General features: G+C 36.7%; 1 long non-coding RNA gene across 1 annotated transcript; it reads left to right on the forward strand.

Moving 5' to 3' along the window:
* The first annotated feature begins 699 nt into the window (after window positions 1-699).
* LOC125182684 (uncharacterized) lies at window positions 700-13,717 on the forward strand. Its single transcript, XR_010833576.1, has 4 exons — window positions 700-1,228; window positions 1,440-1,558; window positions 1,715-1,849; window positions 13,570-13,717. It is a non-coding gene; the product is annotated as an uncharacterized lncRNA (long non-coding RNA).
* Window positions 13,718-20,362: the final 6,645 nt, after the last annotated feature.

Genomic DNA, 20,362 nt, shown 5'->3' on the forward strand with positions numbered 1-20,362 from the left:
CCAGTCAGAACACGGATCACGGGAGGGAGTGCAATCGCACCAAATATCCCTTCATATGAACCCCTTGATCTTGTTAGGGAGATTCTCTGGTTGCATGAATTGACTTTAATGAGATTTTTTTTCTGTCAGCTTCAATAGGTGCACTGGGCCCTAAAAGGAGTTGAATGTGGTTTTTAAGACGTTTTACTTAGCAAGGGATTGTTATTTAACTTTTAAATCATCAAATATGTCTATGGGCATTTTCTCAGGAAAGTTTCTAGCTAAATTCTCTTACTGTTATATAGAAGCAAAACGTCTCTCATCATGCTGAATGTGGCAAATCCTAAGAGGAGGTTACATATATCTCTCCATTGGTCAAAGTTGCAGATATCTTAGTAATATTTCTCTATTATTTAGGTCATGTTACCAGCAATATGAAAGATAACTCTTTGTCCTAGATCAAAAGACTGACTATACTTTGTGTTTCTTTTGTGTCACGGGGTGTTGCTCTGTCAGACTGCAGTTTGAAATACTGCATTAACACAATGTTTCTCTCTTTAATCTTAAGGTGATGTCCTTGTCAAGTATTCAGTTTTAAATATCATCTCTTTTACCTAAGTATTTTTGCTGTGATGGGTTAAAAGAGGTTAAAAAAAAAAAGAAAAAAAAAAAAAGAGAACCCATAGTTTAAAGTGTTGTATGCATTCTTAGGCGTTTTTTTTTTTTTAAAAAAATTTCTTTGACTGATGTTATAGAATATCAAATAAATGGCTAGAGGAGGTTTATTATTTTATGCAGGAATTTATATCAAATTTCTGCTTCACATGTCAATATGTAGATGTGTACACGGTCTTAGATCTTTTAATGGCACCTTTGTTAACATATCTTCTGAATTTGATTGCTGTTTTCATACATCCACTTGAAACCCACATACGCTTTCTAAACTAAAAAGATTAATTATTACTACCAAACATTACTATTAGCAGGGATAACTGGGGAAGGTGTAGTTCATGTCCTTTTGGAAAGGGAGGAAGGATTTTGTTTTGTTTTTAAATAACAATGGCAAATTCTGTTCCCTGCTGTCAGAGAATTCTATTAAGAGTAAATCAGAAAACAAATGGAAGAGACAGAAAGGAAAGCAAAAGGAGAAAGGAAGCAAAAAAGGAAGGAGAAAAGGAAAAAAAAAAAAGAGGAAAAATGTTCAAGGCACTGAAAGTGGAACTTGACATCTAAATCTTAAGTCCCACAAGTAAGTTTAATTCTTCCTATTCTCCATGCATGCCTCCAGCCATGAGAATGATTCTGTTCACTGAAATATTTCAGGCTCGTACAATTCCTGCTTTTGTGTATGACTATGACTGCCTTGCTCTTGCCAGAGGTTAGCATCTTGGAAACCTGTACTTCAGGCAGATCAGGATCTTTGTTTTCGTTCTAAGCATTTCTCTGTCTGTGTCCTCTAGGGAGCTTGTTATGCTTGCAACACATAACAAATACTCCAGAACTGGGAACCACACAAAAGATGGTGACAGTGATCTCTTCCATACAAAGATATTGTAGGAGCATGAGTTAAATGTAACTGGTAGGTATTTCACCTGCTATATGTAAAGTAGAAACTGTTTTCAGACTAAGAATCAGAAATCATTTTTTTCAAGACTAGGTGAGTGCCCTTACGCACTCAGCTGTAGAAGCAACACTCACTTTCCTGCTCTCTTTTTCTTGACTTTACAATGCAAAGTGGCATGACTTTAGAAAGGACTGTGCGGACAGAACACCGCATCGTAACCTGGTTTGCTGATCTCCAAAGGAAAAGGAGATACGGACTGAAGCTCTTCTGGGAGGACAGAACCGGAACGGAGTCTGTAATGTTCAGGTGAGTGCTGTGACCTCTAAAGCTCTGTGACCTCTTGGTGCTGTTCTAATACTGATGGTAATGGACTGTGTGCTAGATGATTGTGTGATAGGAATTCTGCCTGCGGTTGTACCTAAAGAAAAATTACACCCACAAGCAGAGACTAGTGGGACTGTGGAACTGTTTTAGCTTTAGTTTACTGTACACCAAGTTGGGCACAGACTATTGCTTTACAGAGGAAAGGGCAAAGCATCAGCCACTATAATACTTTGGTGTCTCTGTCTGCCAGCTGGTGTTATGAACTATAACAGATGATGGCACATCCTTAATATTCTTTGACAGTACAATATTTTTACTTAGACTGTCTATTCCAGAATGATGCTTCTCTGATAGAATGGCCAGTCAATCTCACAGTGTGATAGAAAACAGATGTAAGATTAGGATGCAAAGTAGTTTTCCAGATACTTGGTCTCAGCATGCTGTACAACCCAGCCCTAGAGTTAACCAGCCAAGTGCTGACACATGTCTTGTAGCAAAATATCACTCACAGCCACAGTTCAAAGGCCTTGCTACCCTCCAGGGCAATTAATACAGCATCACATTCAATGGTGCTTGAACCAAATCCATCGAATTCTCAGGGGAGGACTAACAAAGCAATCTCAAAGCTCAGACATGAGCAGCATGCTGCTGCAGCTAAAGTTTCAGTCCTGAAGAATGCAATCCTTCCTTAAGAATGCTTGTGTGACAATGCATTATAAAGAGTTGTTTCTTCTGCCCTTGAAATTTGTGACAATACTCTTATTAACTTTACTAAATAAAAGTTCAAACTCCAGATGTGGATCTCCACTTTCCAAATTATTTGTCCCAAGGGGTAGCTCCAAATGGCCTTCCCTAAGTATTGGGAGGTGGGCTTTTGAATTAGAATTTTAAACACAGTTTAGAATAAATAAATGAAAAATTCATACTGCACTTTTTTCTTTTTTTAATGAAGTTGTATGTATACATTCAACATTTGCATTGGTAATACTAACAGCTAACCATAGTAGCTTTTGCTATTTCAAGTAAGTACCTGAAGCGATCACATTTCATTTTAGAAATTATGGCCAGGTTTGAATAGTAATGCTTGCATTATGCAGCATTTATTCAACTAATAGTGCCATTGAAAGTATTGAGGCATCTCATAGTATAATTTAGTACTTGGTGTGAACACGATTTGATAGCCACCTTGTACCTGGGACATCTGAAATTAACTATGCCTATTATGTAATTGTGTCATGCTATAGAGTGCAGGGAATAACAACAAGTGGCTCTTAATTCCTGATTTCATTTCAGCAGTTCCTACTTCGATTTCTATTTATTAGTGTATGAATGCTGTGCTCCCACTGTTCCTTCTATTGTGGTTACGATAGTTCAGAAAGAAATAAGAGCTATGTGTAGATGTGCTTTACACTCTGCTGAACATAACTTGAATATTGAATTGAATATTTTTATTCAGGCAGTCCTTGGGAATTCCCAGACTGGTCATAACCAACAGAAAACAATACGTAACCCAAGTTCCATTGTAATTAACAGTAGCATATGAAAATGAACAAACAGACGAGTGAAATTTTAGTGCTTTTACTATTTAAGAAAATAATTATTTTAGCGATAGGTTCATGCTCTGTGTTTTGTCTTTAAGGAGTGCAATTCTTATGAAGGCATGTCTGCATCCTGTCCTAAAAATAAGTGCTTATGGCAGTCAGTTTATTACCAATTTGCATGCCTGCATTTATTTATTTATTTAAATGGATAAATCATTTATAGATGAGAAAGATGGCATAGACATAGACAAAGATGGCTTTTTCAGACCTCTTACAACACAGGTAATAGGATTTCAGAAACCAAATTCAAAAATATATATAGCATATTTAGCTTTGGCAGTAAAGGAATGAGGGTGATATGAAGTAATAGCTAAAGAAGAGAGATTTTTGGGATTTTTTTGGAAGTTAATTACGTCTTTGAATACACACGGGTATTAGGAAGATCTTTCTCTTTATATTTGCAGATTATATGGTCCTTCAAATCTAGGAGTATTGCATATAAATGATTTAAGTATTGTAAAGTGTCTTTTCTAATAAGCATAGCCAAGGTTGTTGGATAAAATCCTTTAAATAAACTATATGTGTGTGTATATATATATACATATATTTACCCAAACCATGCCTGATGAGTTCTAGGGGGATATTTTCTGCTATTTTCTCTTTTTAAAGACACCAGCTTGTCAAAAGATATTGATGCTTGTCAAAATTTTATCATGATAGAAAAATTGTATAAAAATATATGAAGATGCAATCAAAAGAAACAATGCAAACTTGCTTGGGATCGTTATTAAAAAATTGATTTCAGCTGACTTTTTACTTCAAATTTAGAAATGGTACAAAGTGAGGCGAAAAAAATGCAGAGGAAAATGTTGAAATAGATGGCTTAATATTTTGAAACTCTGCTATAAATTTAATAAAGGAATTTTCTTATTTCAAAAAGGAAAGGTATTTGAAATTAAAAAAAAAATAAATCAGTTTTGAAACAAGAAAACAGAATATTCCTGAGCTGTTTTAGTTCTCCTGTGTTTGGGCTGTGGCTACCTTAGCTTAACAGTGACAGAAATAGCATTTGTCCTATGTAAGGGGAGGTGAACTTTGTATATTCTGCAGCTCTTTCATCAAAAAACCTACTTCACTTTAACATCCTTTTTTTCCTTTTTTTTTTTTTTTTTTGGTAAGTGTGTAAAGAGAATATGTTACCAGCTAAGCAGTGCCTGAACAATTGTCTTGCCTTTCATATACTGTACTTCCTCCAGATCAGAGTGGGAGCATCGTGGAGAAGCAATCTGGGGGAATTTGGGAAGGTAATGGTTGCCATCTGTAGTGCATCTTTTCTGTAAATGAGTATTTTGAGCTTTTGTGCTGTTAGTTAAGCAACGTCAACCATGCCTGATCACTCTAAAACAATACTTTGAGGATCTGTAGTCAAGTGCTTATTGATTCTTCACTCTCAGAAGTCAAACATAAAGCAATGCAAAAAGAATTTTTTATAATGACTAATGTAAATCAAATAGCTGATTTGTTAGAAACTATTTGGAGGAAGTCTTTTTTTTTTTTTTTGCAGTATTAAATCATATTGAGGTAGATTTTACAGCAATGCCTATAGGTGGTCAAAGAGTTTAGAAATTTTTGTTGTATTTATTCTTAAAAAAACTAGCCCTGAAATTCTTCAAAAATAAAATTAAAAAAGTCATGATTCAAAATCTAAAACTGCATTTTTTTTTTTTTTTGGTTTTGGTTTGTGTATTCTCCTGCAATCCCTGCAACTGACTCTGTTTAATAAGCCTCTGATGCCTCTTTTTTTTTAATACGATTTTTCTTTTATTGCTCATATCTCTTTTATTGCTGCTCTCTAGATCAAAGGCATAGGAAGAAAAGAAAAATGGTGACTGAGAATGATGTCTGCAATCTTCCACATTTTCTTCCACACACTGGCATTATTTTTCTAAATGTTTCTACCTTGATTCAATGCAGTAGTTACCCATGATAATTCTAAGAGTCATTGTAGACAATTCTTCACCACCCTGGGTATCCCAACCTCTCATATGTTTATAAAGTTAGGGCTTTGGCAACCCTAGTGATAAAAATTCAAAACAAATATAATTGAGATTATAAATACATTTCAGTTACTTTCTTTAAATATTATTTGCCATCTGGCTATACAAGCTAGTAAAGCTTATATATTTTTAAAATTTTCTTTTGAAACTCTGAAAGCTGGACATGACTGTTTTTCTAAAAGAATGCTAAATTATCATGTTTACTGGCACTGATGATTTTAGACAACCACCAAACATTATGGGAAATAGTACCCTGCTTGAGATATAGTAGCCTGCTTCCACATATTCATGTGTTGAATTTAATAAACCTTGTGCCTAATGCTGGGCATATCTGTCCAGGATGAAATGTAACTCCCAGACAGCACGTGGATGAGTTATCTTGTAAGCTCTTAAAATTACCTTCTGAATTTCATTTGTTATTCTTGGGAAAAGGTATTGCCCTAAGGTATAGTGCTGTAGAGGTATACAACATATGTATACTTTCAGCAAGTGATTTCTCAGATTGTACAATTTTTTTTGTGTGTGTGTGTGTGTCAGGATACATTAACTCCAGGCAAACAGAGACCTTCTGCCTTATATGTGAATTTACACAGGCTGGTGGTAGTTGTGGCTGCAGTTCTCACAAGGAGTGGCTTTATTTTGCTGTAGACATTAGCACAAACTTCTCCATTGTGCTGTGATGTGCTTTCTCTTCCATTTCTTCCCATGCCAAGCCTCTTTCTCATCCACAGGTTTGTCCTCTTTCTATAGCAATATATTTATTAATGCAATGTGAGACTATTGATAGTATAATTCTGTTTGGTAACGACTGCGTAGCTGAATATCATCTTCTGTTAATCTGCCAGTAATTATCCTTGTGGAGTTGAGAAATAGTAAAAGTATGTTTAAACGTTGGATGGGTCTGGAAGATGTAATTTTAAAGTGAAATCACATATCACCTAAATTCTGTTTGAAGATACAAACTTAATAGAAAAAAAAGAGTCAGTGCACAACTTGGTTTAGATTTTATAAAATCTTTAAAAAGTGATTGCTGTGTTTTCCTCTGATTGTCAGCATACACATTGTCACGAGTACTTATAATAGAAAAATGGATAAATTTATGTAATTCTGCAGCACTGCATCTTTTTCAAAGAAATGTGGAAAACTTTCAGAAGCGTTATTTCAACAGAGCAGTTCATTTCTATAGAAAGTTGTATTTAGTTGGTCAGATCTATGAAAAACCATGGATTTTGACGTCTAGTAACAGTCTGAGTTATCTTCTAACTAAATAAAGCAACCTGTTTTAGGCTTGACCTCATTTTCATGTATACATTAGGAAAGCCAGTGATTGTAAACACAGATGGTCTAACACGTCATGCTGTTGCCCTTGTGTTGGAACAGGGCTAAATCTTGCATTGAGAATGAGGATTTTTATGTTAAACAAAGCACTTAATTAAGAACAGATTTCAATATTTAATGACTACACAGTAGCTTATTAAAATGTTTGCACTAGTGTTTATGATGTTTGGTGGATTAAATACCGATATATTTGTTAACTGTAGAATACACTAGCACTACTATTCCATGGAATCCAAGCCTTACTTCAGCAATGTTACAGAGGCTCCCTAGCCTAGAAAAACAGATTTAATCCTTGTGCATTGGGGACAATGTTTGGAGAACTTTACATGATTTGAGAAGCAAGATAAATCTAGAGGGTACAAGGGGAATCTGAATGAATGATTCAATGATCTTTCTCAGGGGATTGCTACATCCTTAAATTGGAAACAACTGGGTAAAATCTCTCTGCTTCCAGCCTAACAGCATCTTCACTATTTAGAATTTTGGGGATTGAAGGCATCTGTAGAGACTCACAGAGCCACACTAGGATGTACATATGTTCAAAGTCTAACTTCTTTTTCCCCCTTGGAGCCATGGGTAGTTTCTTTTTTTGAGTTTAGGGTACCAAACTCATGCAGTTTGCTACATTCGAAGCAGAAGTGCACAGTTGCAATGTAATAGATGGCCTTTTAACTTAGAGTTGGTGGGTTCTTTGAGTGTCTCTCCCTCTTTTAAACTGTGGGCAAGAGAATTGAACATAAACCTCATTTCCTTTTCCTGCAACACATACCTTGTCTTGGTGTATGGTGAAGATCCACTACTGTGTTTTCATGCTATTGGCTTGTTAAGTAGTAAAAACAGAAGACCCCATCTTTCCTCTGCTTCAGATGAAAATATTTCAACATTTCTTTTCTTTTCTAGCAGCTCATTTAAGAATGATAAACAAACATCTCATCACTCTTTTCCTTTGGGACCTTTTCCTCCAGATGAAAGAAAAAAACTCCACCATTCAGTTCCCCCGTACTTCTCCTGGGAAAGTCATTGAGGTTTCAAACTCATGCATGTGGTATAGTACGTACATACTTAATGCTTTGGCCCTGCGAGAGTTCTTACCAATTTATACTTCCATCTGCAATAAGTTATGACCACCTGCATCAGCTCAACTGTGCTGCTGATGTGAGAGCCCTCCTCCATTCCTGCTGCCTTCCCAGATTGTCATTTACAGAGAGAGTCTAGATAGTGCCTTTAGAAATGGAAGTCAGGCTGCTACTCATGGCTTTCCATGAGAAATATGGTTAATCAAGGGAACTATCCCAGAAGAATGAGTGAGTTAACCTTGGGGAAAAAATGTGACCTACTGGTGATTAATTAAAGAAAAAGAAGCATCAATGTTTGTAGTCTGACTTTTTAGAGGCTACTCAGAGAGCTGTGCACAATGTCATAGTTCCTTATGAGAAGTTCCTCACTCAAGATTTTTGCATGCCCTGATGGTAGAGCTGCTGGATGGGGCCTCTGTCAACAAACTGGGTAATAATTACTCATCATTCATATTTCTAATTAAATCTAAATTAAATGTACATTTGGAACAACTTAAAATAAGATTACAGCTTTTTGTCACCAAAAGTTAACATATCATAAAATATGCATTTTAAATCTCTACAGTAAGGAGTTAAACATTTAATGGAATGATGATTTTGAACAGCAGCAAAATTTTGTCATTGAATTCACGAATGATTACTAAATTCAGCAATATTATAATTCTCTTCAGAGTGCTTTAGATTTTCTTAATTTCTATTTCCTGGAGTTAGATATGTCTTTGCATTTGATAATTCCACCTGTCTTATATTCAAATGAGTAAAACACATTTTTGCTGCTTAGTATGAAATCTTATTTTTTGCATGTCCACGATGTCTGCCATACACAAATCTCAAAGACCTTTGATATTAGTGATGCAGCTTTGTAGCATCCTAACAAATAGACAGCATCACTATCCACATCTATATCACTATCCACAACAATAAGAGAAGTCAGGCAGAGAGAATTTCAATAACTTAACTAAGCAAGTTAAACAATAAACAAGCTAGTGATAAATTCAGGAAGAGAATGCAGAGCCATTCTTTCCTGAGGAGATCTAATCTTTCTTTAAATTATTTTTTCTCCAGCAAATAATTCCCCAAGAAATGTAATTTCAATCATTTTGAAATGATTTGTGACTTTGACTAGAATTTATACAATGATTTTATCTAAGTGATGGAAAAAAAAAAAGATGGGCCTGACTCCTAATAGTTGAAACAAGAATTTAGTGAGGATTATTGTATTATTATTTATTTATTTATTACATCTTTTACTTAGGATTATTTTTCAGTATGTCCACCTTGGGGAAAGGTAAGGCCTCTTCCTCCTCTTTGTGTAAGCAGGGGGGGAAGGATGGCTGTGGTACCTCTTGTGCAGTACCCTAAAGCAGGGGAGAAGGATGCATGCCTGAAGGCCTCGTAATAAGGTTCCTGGCCCTTCAGACAGGCAGCACAAATTAATCTTGCTATTCTGCTCTTGTGCTATTATGTAAAAGTAGGACAACAGTGGTTTTTTTTTTTTTTTTTTTTTTTTTTTTCTGGCTTAGTCCTTTGCTGCTTTCATTTTCCAAAAAGACTTTCCAAAAAGGTCTGAATGGGCTGGCTTTGAAATATTGTTAATGAAATAGATAGACTAAGCTCTGGAAAGCTGGAGTGAAGTGTTTAAACTCTGCCAAGCTGAGGAGAAAAAGAAATATAGCTTTTTGGTTGATTGTTCTATAAGGAAAAATGAGGTTAATTTTCACAGAATCACAGAATGGGAGGGGTTGGAAGAGACCTCTGAAGATCAGCTAGTCCAACCCCCCTGCCTTCATTTTGTTAACTGAATGCATTTTTTTCTTTTTTTCTTAAAAAAAAAAAAAAATCTTTACAAATGGTTTAATTCCCAGGGTTTAATTGTACATGTTTTCTTCTATGTACAGGCTGTATTCCCCTACAGCTTTACCTGGTTGCATTATCCTTAGGAGCATACGCTAGGGTCCTGTGAGTTGTTTTTGTTATTACTTCTATAAGAGCAACAATAAAATATTTGATTTATGTCACCTCATTGGGCCAGATTATTCTGCAGAAGTATAAATCACTGTCATCTCCAGGTACATCTGGAAGGATGAGTCAAATCTTATGCTCCACCTCCTTGCAATCTCGAATCCTTACTCAAAAACAGCATTGTCAATAATACTTTGTGGATAACTTTAGCCAAGACATTTGGAAAATTGATTTAACTCTTTTAAAAGGAATGAGAGAATGGCAAGTTTGCCTTATTGTCCTATAGATATTTGGTATATTACATAATATACCAAATATGCACAACTTGAAGTAAATTCATAAAGTTGCACCGTCCATTTATCCCTAATGGTATGGCTAATCATTGAAGCCATTAAATATTTTCCCTATTTATACTGGTCCTGTTGTGAGATCTCAGCTTGATTTCCAGACCTTGCAGATTAGTACAAGGTTATTGAGGTATGTATGAATTACTTTGGAAATCTAATTATTTTCTCCTGCTGAAATAGTAGAACATACTGCAGTGGTGAAATTGGGAAGCACTTCACCACAGGTAATTTAACAGATTTTTAACTCCTTTCTCTGTGCAAATATTTTAGGCATCTTTCTCTGCAAATTACTTGCCTGCATAAAATTATTTAATTCAGTGTGAACAAGTTCAGGTGAGCTGATTTTTAACAATCTGCTCCAAGTAGATCATTTTTGATATTGGTGGGTTTTTTGTTTGTTTGTTTTGTCTAATTTGCTTATTTGTCTAGTTCAAAGTGCCTGAATTTGGACATGGATATAATTTTGTTAATACTTGTAGTACCAGATCAGCAGCGCAAGCTATTTCACATAAATGCCTTTCTGAATGCTTCCTTATTGAGAATAACCGATATATTTCAAAGTGTATTTTCCCCATCTCAAACTGAATAAAACTGGTTTCTTGGGCCTTATGAGCAACCTGAAATGAATTCACTTACCTTCCTCTTTACAGGCTATGTTGCAGTGCTTTATTTTGGCATAGTAGTTCCTTCTCCACTGCTTGTGAGAGTATTTGCGCTCTCCATTTTTGTGGTAGCAGTTCCCATGAAAGTTGAAAATGACAGACACTAATAGGAGATAGTGGCAAGAAAATGTCAGGGTTCAGAGTGAATATTATTTTGGCCTAATGAATTTTGAGAGAATCATAGAATGGTTTAGATTGGAAGGGACCTCAAAGACCATCTAGTCTCCCTAGAGACATCACACTTTTCACTAGATCAGGTTGCCCAAAGCCCCATCCAAGCAGTTCCAGGGATGGGACATCCATAACTTCTCTTGGCAGCCTGTTCCTCTGTTTCACTGCCCTTGTTGTGAAGAATTTCTTCCTTATATCTAACCTAAACCTACCCTTTTTTAGTTTAAAACCATTACTCCTTGTCCTGTTATATAACACACTCTGCAAAAGAGTCCCTTCCCAGCTTTTGTGTAGGCCCCCTTTAGATACTGGAAGGCTGCTCTAAGGTCTTCATGGAGCCTTTTCTTCTCCAGGCTGAACAACCCCAACTTTCTCAGCCTTTCTTCATAGGATAGGTGCTCCCACCCCCTGTTTGTCCTTGTGGCTCTCTTCTGGACTTGCCCCAACAGGTCCATGTCTTTTTTTATGCTGTGGGCCCTAGAGCTGAGTGCAATACTCCAGGTAGGGTCTTGTGAGACCAGAGCAGAGGGGGAGAATCACCTCCCTCAACCTTGTAGCTACGCTTCTTTTGATGCAGCCCAGGGTATGGTTGGCTTTCTGTGCTGCAAAAACACATTGCTGGTCATGTCAAATTTTGCATCCACTTGTACCCTCAAGTTCTGCTCCACAGAGCTGCTCTCTATCCACTAGTTGCCCAGCTTGTATTCACGTTTGGGATTACCTAGACCCAGATGCAGGACCTTACATTTGACCTTGTTGAACTTCATGAGGTTCACGCTGGCCCTCCCCTTGAGCCTGTCAAGGTCCCTCTGGGTGGCAACCCTTCCCTCCAGTGTGTTGACTGCACCGCTATGAACTTTAAATTATGCCTTGGGGCTACATCTCTTGTTGAAATCTTGGTGCTAAAAAGAAATCAGGTATTCAAAAAAGCCACTTGAATTAATCTCAAGAATATGAACAGAGGCAAGAAGTAACTAAGTTGTGAAGGGTCTTGGAGGGAACTTGGATGTTAGGTGGAACTGTTAGGACGATGGTGGAGATTTAACAGACATCACAAGGTAATGGGCTGTATCTACTGAATGGGTGTTTAATGTAGTCTTTAGGATGGTAGTGTTAGTAACTGCTTGAGGCGCTACTTGACAAGGAAACACTGGAAAAACAGAAATGTCACCACTTCCATGCTGTGGTTATGTAGTCTTTTGCAGTTTAGAGGTTAGTAGTTTGGGAAATAACTTGGGAAAGTTTTTTGGTCAGGTTTATTAGAAATGCCTTTGCACATGACAGAATCACAGTGTGAAAATATGAGTCTTTTGGACTACCTTACAGAGACCAGATCAGTAGTTAGTGAAAAAATGGATGAATATTATGTTTATACTATGATCACAAGAGTGACTGTTTATCTTGCCTCAAGTGACTTACAATTTGAATACACTGTCCAAAAAAGTTTTGTTTCCATTTCGTAGAGTAGAAATAGATGTTCAGAATGGAGGGATTTGCACTTAAAGTTCATGCAGGAAAATGGCGGCATAGTTGGGAAGTGAACTGAGATCCTTGTTCCTAGAGTAGGGTCTTATCTGCCAGGCTGTTCTCTCAGTGTCTGTAGGTCCTTCACTGATGCAGGTAAATGTTATGGTATGAAATACAATTCAGCTGATTTACACCAATGTGAAACTGACCTTTGAATTTTTGTCATCTTATAAGAGTCTGATTATCCACTTCAAATATGTTTTGATTTCTTAGTACAAGGACTTAATCCAGAAGAGAGCATGTCTATTGCAGATTAAAATTCATCTTGCTTCATTCTGTATTTGCTCTACTGAGTAATAAGGTTATACAGAAAGAATGCTACTTTTTTTTTTTTTTTTTTTAACTTTTATTAATGATATAACGCTTGGGTAGGTATTTGGATTCCATGCCTGTGCTGTATGTTTCTGGCATCTGTTAACCCTGTTAAGCTTATATAGTGTGTCATCCTGTAAGATACATGTTTATGGGATGGGGAAAAATGAATAAAAACACTGCAAAATTAATTGCAGAACTATGTTCACTGAATAGAATTGATAATGAAAGACATGATGTGGAAAGAAAAGTTAATGAAGAAAAAGACGATAGCAGAATGACATTTGAGATTTGGATTTTACCTGTATGGTTAAGAGTCAATTGCTGTTACTTTTTATGATTTGATGATATTGAGGTTCAGCTATATCAGATTTTTATAAATTGTCCACATCTTTGAAAATGCTGTAAATAAGCTTGAACTAGAGACATTGCTATATATATTTTGTAGTCTTTTGTAAAATAATTTATCATCTTACAGTGGTAGTCGGGAAAGGAGCAGACAAAATTCCAACTGAACGGGGGGGGGGAGCAAGAAGGCTTTTTTTTTTTTTTTTTTTTTTAAAATAATGATCACCAGCCATATGCCATTTCTGGTGAACTCCTGATTCTCTGTCTTCTGGGAACAATATTTTTGTGGCATTTTGACATGTTTAGCTGATTCTTCACCCGACATTTCATTAATTCGTTGGTCTTGATTTTTCCCTTACAGGGATGAAAACTGAGAGCAGCGTACTGGTGTGCAGCTAGTGTGAGTGAGACTGGGTTTGAATTCAGTGACGGAATCCTCCTCCCAAACCTACTGCTCAAAACATACTAATGTGTCTTTTGGGAATCTGAGACTAGAGCTAGAGGTTGGCTAATAATACAATCTGCATAGTCTTCACGCATGTGTTAACAACTGTGCTATTCTAGCTCAAGATCTTGCACAAGAAAGTGGTGAACTTGACTGTAGAATTGATTTGGCTTGTAAAGAAACTGGCAAAAAAAACTTATTTTTAGCTAAATCATTTTCAGTTTTGGTTTGTTGGATGGCTGCCAAATTCTTATAATGGTCTGGTACAATGGGTAAAAGCCGGCATCAGGGATGCAAGATTGTCATTATTTTATGCTAACACTGCTGTGAAAAAGTTATTGTGAAAGGGGAGGAGGTGTCTTGAGGTGTTTTCCCTGTGTAGCTACTACTAGGTGCCAGGACAAGCCTGCAATACTCTTTTAAACTAAGTGGAAAATGCTTCCCTGGTCTGGAAACCAAGAAATCTTCCTCCTTTCTGTTTCTGAAATTATTTTTAAGAAATACTGTTTTTTTTTTCTTTCTTTTTTCCCTCTCTAATCTTGAGTACTTTTATAATTATATCCTAAGTGTAATTTTTCTCTGCATCTCTACATTTCCCCCTCTGATATTTTGCGGCTGCACGTGATACATGTCAGGAACATGAAGAGATTCTTGTGGAAGAAAACAATGCACATAGCAATAGTGTTATATACTTCAGGGATTACCTAAATAGGTCAATCCTGACTGGGGTGAGGAGAACAAACTCAGTTTCTGGTGAGGAAAAAGAATTGTATTTCTTTCTGAGTAGTGAAATAGGATGGAAAAGAGAGGTTTTTCTGCTCTCTTGGATAGATATTGACATTAGACTTGAAAATGTAGTTAAACCTTTTGTTGAAAGTTTCTGGTGGTCCATGTGATCCTCTCTTTTTTCAATGTTAGAACAGGGTAGCTGGACCATAAATTGATGCAACTACACTAACGTAAAACTGGAATAACCTAATAGAGAAGGAGCACTCTGATTTTTTAAAATTATTATTTTTATTAGAGACTCTGTTTCACTGTGTGCTACTGACTAGTTCCAAGGTCAAATGCATCTAAAACTTGAGCTGTGAGATTTCCAGCTGTGTACTCTGTCTGTTCTAAACAGCAGATTTCCCATTCTGACTTCTATTAGATATAGAGTAGTTCTCTCATTTTTGATTGTCGTAGGAGTCACCATGAATATGCCCGTATTATTTAATGATGTATTAAAAATATAGGCATTGCCTTTGATTATGGTATTGTTTTAAAAGGGAGATTACCAATTAGGAAGGGGACGACAGAGTTTGGCAATACCACAAAATGGGAAGCACTCAAATAAAACTTATCAAGATTTCTGGCTCCATTCGGAATAAGGCAGAATTTTCTTCACTGCAAATTGCTTCTCACTTAGATACTCTGCCAGCAGACAAAATTGGATTTTTTTTTTTTTTTTAACAGCAGCCAAAGTATTGTATTTACATTATCCGAGTGCGCAATTAAGCCATTAAGCTGAAAGTTTCCGGGTTTGAGCATACAAGGAGAATATTTGAAAAGAGTTACAAAGTTCAAACAGTGCTAAGACACTATAGACTGATGCGTGCCATTAGAATGGGCTGAGCTCAGCCAGAAGGCTTTTACAGGTGATGTAGGAATATCAGATACTGCTGTTTCTACTGTCTTACTCTGAACCGTAAGAGACAGCATGCATCATGATCACAGGCAGAGCTTGCTTTTTGTCCAGGACCCTTTAGACGTATAAATGCTACACTTTTAAAACTGTAGGAAAATGGCAAACAAGTCATGGCATCAGCTGCCTTATACAGAGTTGCAAATCTGTGTACAAAGTTGTGCTTTTGAATTGCAGTTCTTCATCCTAGTATCTTCTTGCTGCTGCCTGTGGCCTTTACTACCACCAAATTACATGTCTGACTGCTGGGATGGCTGAAAGCCTCTTTCTTCTCCTCTCCTTCTTTGCCTGTTCTCTGTGGATGCCCTAGGGAGGGAGGAAGGAAACGGATTTTAAAATGAGGAAGGAGGCTAAGAGAAAAGTTCAGGAAATAGCAGCTTCCTCATATACAACTCTGTAGTGCTGGTCAATATTTTCATTAATGAATCAGGTGGTGGAATAGAAGAAGTGCTAGGCTTATGAAGAACTTGCAAGCTTATTATGTTTAAATTAGAAGTCAAGATATTCTGGAGAGTTGAAGATGTGACTTGGATAAGTCAAAATATTGTCCAGAAAGGAGAGGTAGAAGTTCAACGTTTAGGGAGAATTTATCAGCTGCTTCAGTACTGGGTGTTAGAATATGGGTATTACCAATTCTAAGGGAAAACATTTAGCTTGGAGTTATAGCTGATTATGAGTTGGGCTCAAGCCATGTATCTCGTGCTGCTGTGAATAAAGCATACATTACTGTAATGTGTAGCACAGCCTTTCTGTTATATCTTCTTATCTCATATTCAGCACAGTCTCAGCTGAGCATACAGTGTCCAATTCTGGCTGCTGCATCTTGTGAAGGATATGGAACAACTGGAGAGAGTGCAGAGGAGGGCAAAGAGAATGTTTAGTGACTTGAAACACAGAAACTTTCAGTAAACTGGGATTGTTCAGATAAGAGAAGATTGATTATCATTTATAAATGCAGAACAAGATGCTATAACAAGGGAGGGAATAACCTGCATTCCATATCTATCACCTGGGACAAGAAATTATAGATTTACATTGGAGAAAAAGGGATTTAGTTACTGAGTTAGAATAACCTCTCCTAAGGATAGTGGTGTACCAGAATAAATTATCATCAGAGGCTGTTGAGTCTCCATTACTCTGCAGAGGAAATCTTTAGGAACATAAAATACAGATCTGTCAGGAATGGCATAGGTATCGTGGTTCTGTCTTGTGGAAGGGATGTATGGATTTCTCAATTCCACTAGAGGTACAGCCTTTGTTTTACATAAGTGCCTGTGATTTTTCTCAGCTGGCAGACAGATTAAGAAGTTGAGGCAGTGAGGATCATAGAACAATTCAGATTGGAAGGGACCTCAGGAGCTCTCTCATCCAACCCTCTGCTCAAAGCAGGGTCAGCTATGATATCAGACCTGATTACTCAGGGCTTTATCCATCTGGGTCTTCAATACTTCCAAGGACGATGATGGCACTAATAGCTACTTTTACCACTGAGCTGCCAGTGCCCCTTTCTGCCATCTGCTGCCCACCTGGTGAATATTATTCCTCTTCCCTGCCCCAGTGCAGTCGAACCCTGTGTCTCCTAGATTTCTTTAATTCCTGAATATGAAAGAGGCTTTGGCCCTTGCTCAGGATAACTGTGCAGGCACGTTATACCATGACACTGAGCAGAGAGCCCCTAACTGTGCATTCACTGAGGCCTAGATAGTGTCTTTGTAGAGACACTGTCCTTGACTTAGAAGTGAGATTTTCAGAGGAAATCTGGATAGTTCAGCCCAATAAACCACTGCTCTGCTTTAGGAAACCCCACACCCAAATAAATACAAGATTTCAAAGACAGATGTTTTTCTTTTCAACTGCTGTTTGTGATGTTTTAGGAGGCATTGGATTGAAAATAATGGTTGTGTTACATGAAACAGTTGAGAGAGTAATTCCGTGGAGAAGAACAAAGTAGAGGAAAGCAAGATAAACAGGTACCCAGGGAACCATTGGTAAGTTAAAGAAATGAATGTGAATTAGGACTTCATGACTGACTTATGTATCAAAGGGGGAATGACACATGTTTAAAAATATATATATATTTCTTAACTTCAGTGCTTATTCTTTGGTTTGTTCTCCAGTTACTTACATATTTTTTTCTAATTGTTCTGTAACAGTGTTGTTATGAGCAGATACACTTGCTAATAGATGGCTTAATCTAGCTTCCTCTGGAGACAAGGAAAGATTTCTATTGATTTCAGTGGGAAATGAATTAAGTCCATTTTCACTGAACTTGGCACAATTTTTCACTGCTTAGAGCTATTGTTCAGGAGACAGTATGTAACAGAAAAGATGGGAATTATTGTCTGATCATGTTGCCCAAAATGTGCTCTGAGCCAGATCCAACTTAGATTTGAGTTTGTATGAATTGTCCAACATGTCAAATCAGTTTCTTTGCTTTTCTTGCTACTATTCTGAGCCATTTTATGTTTACCTTTCCATCTGGGCCTTCAAGCTATATTGACCCTCAATTTGCTTGTGGCCTCAATGGCTTGTGGCCCTCAACTTGGGGATGCAGCTCTCATTGTGCCCAGCAATGGGTTTAATAAATACCATATGCCCTGATGATGTTTCCCTGTCCAGGCCAGTCCTGTTCTTTGTTTGGATGTTCTAGTTTCCTCCTTTAGCAGACTGCTGACTTGAAAATGTCCATGCAAATGGTCTCATTCTAGTGAGCACCAGCAATGGGGGCCTATTTCCTCTAACAGCTGGCCGTATGTCATTGTAAAATTGTAAATGCTCACAACTTTTGCTCTCAGTCCCAGGGGTTCCCCATTAAAATAATTTTGCATTCACTACCTGCCAACAGGGCCTGTAAGTGAGCCAGCAAAGCAGCAGATTAGGCATAACTATGAATTCTGAGTGGGGCAGAGGGGCTAGAGATTGAATTTTTAGCTGCAGAAAAATGGGCCTTTCATGTGAAACAAAAGTACCAAGTGCTCTGTGGGGCCTTTGTATTGAACTGTAGTTCACAATTAACACCTCTGCTGTTCTCTCACCATGGGAATAGAAATCCTCCAAAAAGTTGATTATATTAAGATTTGTCCTCCACGTTTTGGAGATCATCTTCCAGCCAGATACTCTTATTTCTTATTTCTGCAGGCAGAATAAGTCTTTGTGACTTTCTCTTTAAAAAGAAGCTGGGTATTAAATACACCATTCCAGCCTTTTCCCTAGGCTTGTAGTCAATGGATCTTGAGTTTTAATCCTTTCAGTTTTACAGACCTGCAGAAATAAGTAATGAGAGAAAAGCCTCTTGCATACTTTCACCTTTAAGAGCCCAACTTTTCAGTGTTATGAACAGACCAATTGTGTAGTACAACAGATACTGTGGTCTTTCATCCTTTATAACAAGGAGGGAAAAAAGTCAACTAGATACTTGCAATGTGGAAGCATTTTCTAAGGAGTGAAGCTATCTTTCTACAGGGAATTTTTACCATAAGATTGTTTCAGTTCTTAATTATTACCAATCTCTTATCTTCCACTTTACTTCTATACCCTATGACTATGAGCATGGCAATTTGTTCTTTTTCTTTTTATGTGATTTGGTGGCACATATGTGTTTGTTTTTCTAGTAATAGACCATTTCTTTTAAACAGTTTCTACTTCTATTTCTCAGATGTTAACTTGGCCTACATGTTGATGATTGTCTGCTGATGTTGAAATGCCATGCCAGTGTATGTGTTTTGTTAAATTGGAATATTTATATTTTACTGTTAGGGGTTTTATGTAATAGGTACGGTATATTTTTGTTTGATGGAGAGATAGAGGACATGCCATCTTTTTACTATTGAAATTCACTTAATGTTGTACTGTGTCTTTTTTAGTGGTGTACATGCATAATCATTTGATACTAGAGAGCTGCTAAGCAAGAGATAATTGATTCCTATCTCAGTGTTCTGTAGCTTTATTAGACCTTACACCAGTACCTAAATATAGAAAGAATATTTTGTTGGTTAACATAATAGAAGTTTAAAACAGGAAGCGCAAGGCCACAAGTAACCCGTCAGTTTAGGCTTTACAGATGCTATTTAGAGACATGTTTTCAGTGGGAGTCCACAGAAGAGAATGTGAAAGGAAAGTGATCCAAACTAAGCAAAGGCGGGGCAATATTTTCTTGCTTATTTGTACTGGGTTTATTCTACTTTCATTTATGAAGAGACAGAAAGCCGGAATAAAAGTATAACTGCTATTTCTTTCCTGATAATCAGCCTATAAAACTATTAGCTAGCACCATAAATAACAGCTGTATAACTGCTGAAAGGTCTGGAGACTGAAATGTCTGGTGATGTATGATGGAACAGTAAGTGATGACTTTAAAATATTATTGGTGATATATTTTCTGTTTCTTGACAAAGCTCAGGAAAAAAATATGAAGGCCAAAAATAATTAAAAATGGGCTTTAGGTGTGCTTGTTTTTTTTCTTTCTGTAATTCCACATTAAGAACTTTATCTGTGTGCATATATACATATATTTCAAGATATTTGACAGCATAAACTTCCTGAGATTAATTTTATTTTTTAAGCATATGAAGGAAAACATGGCAATATGATCAAACTGAAAAATGAAAAAAAATATGCATATTTCAACTAGATATAGACAGCAAAATAAATTAATATATTTTAGGCTTTGTAGTCAACATATTTTACTTTTTATTCTTTCTATTTCATCATGCTTGACTTGAGCTATATTATAAACTGTGACATAGCCCATGGTTGAAGATTGGAGATCTTGAAAGGAATTGGACCATGTTACAGAAACAGGATTTTTTTTTTTTTTTTTTTGTAACATTTCTCCAGAGTAATTCTTAGATCAAAGCAACATTAAAGGATGAGAACTGCACTCTGGTATCAGAATACTTGCACCCCCACCCCCCAAAACAAGGGGAACTTAAGGAAAAATCCCCAAATGATTAACTTAATAAGTACAGAAAAACTGCAGAATAAAAATATTACTTGTTCAGAAACATCACAAATTGTCACTTC

This window comes from Anser cygnoides, chromosome 9 (assembly GCF_040182565.1).
Source record: "Anser cygnoides isolate HZ-2024a breed goose chromosome 9, Taihu_goose_T2T_genome, whole genome shotgun sequence".
NCBI lineage: Eukaryota > Metazoa > Chordata > Aves > Anseriformes > Anatidae > Anser > Anser cygnoides.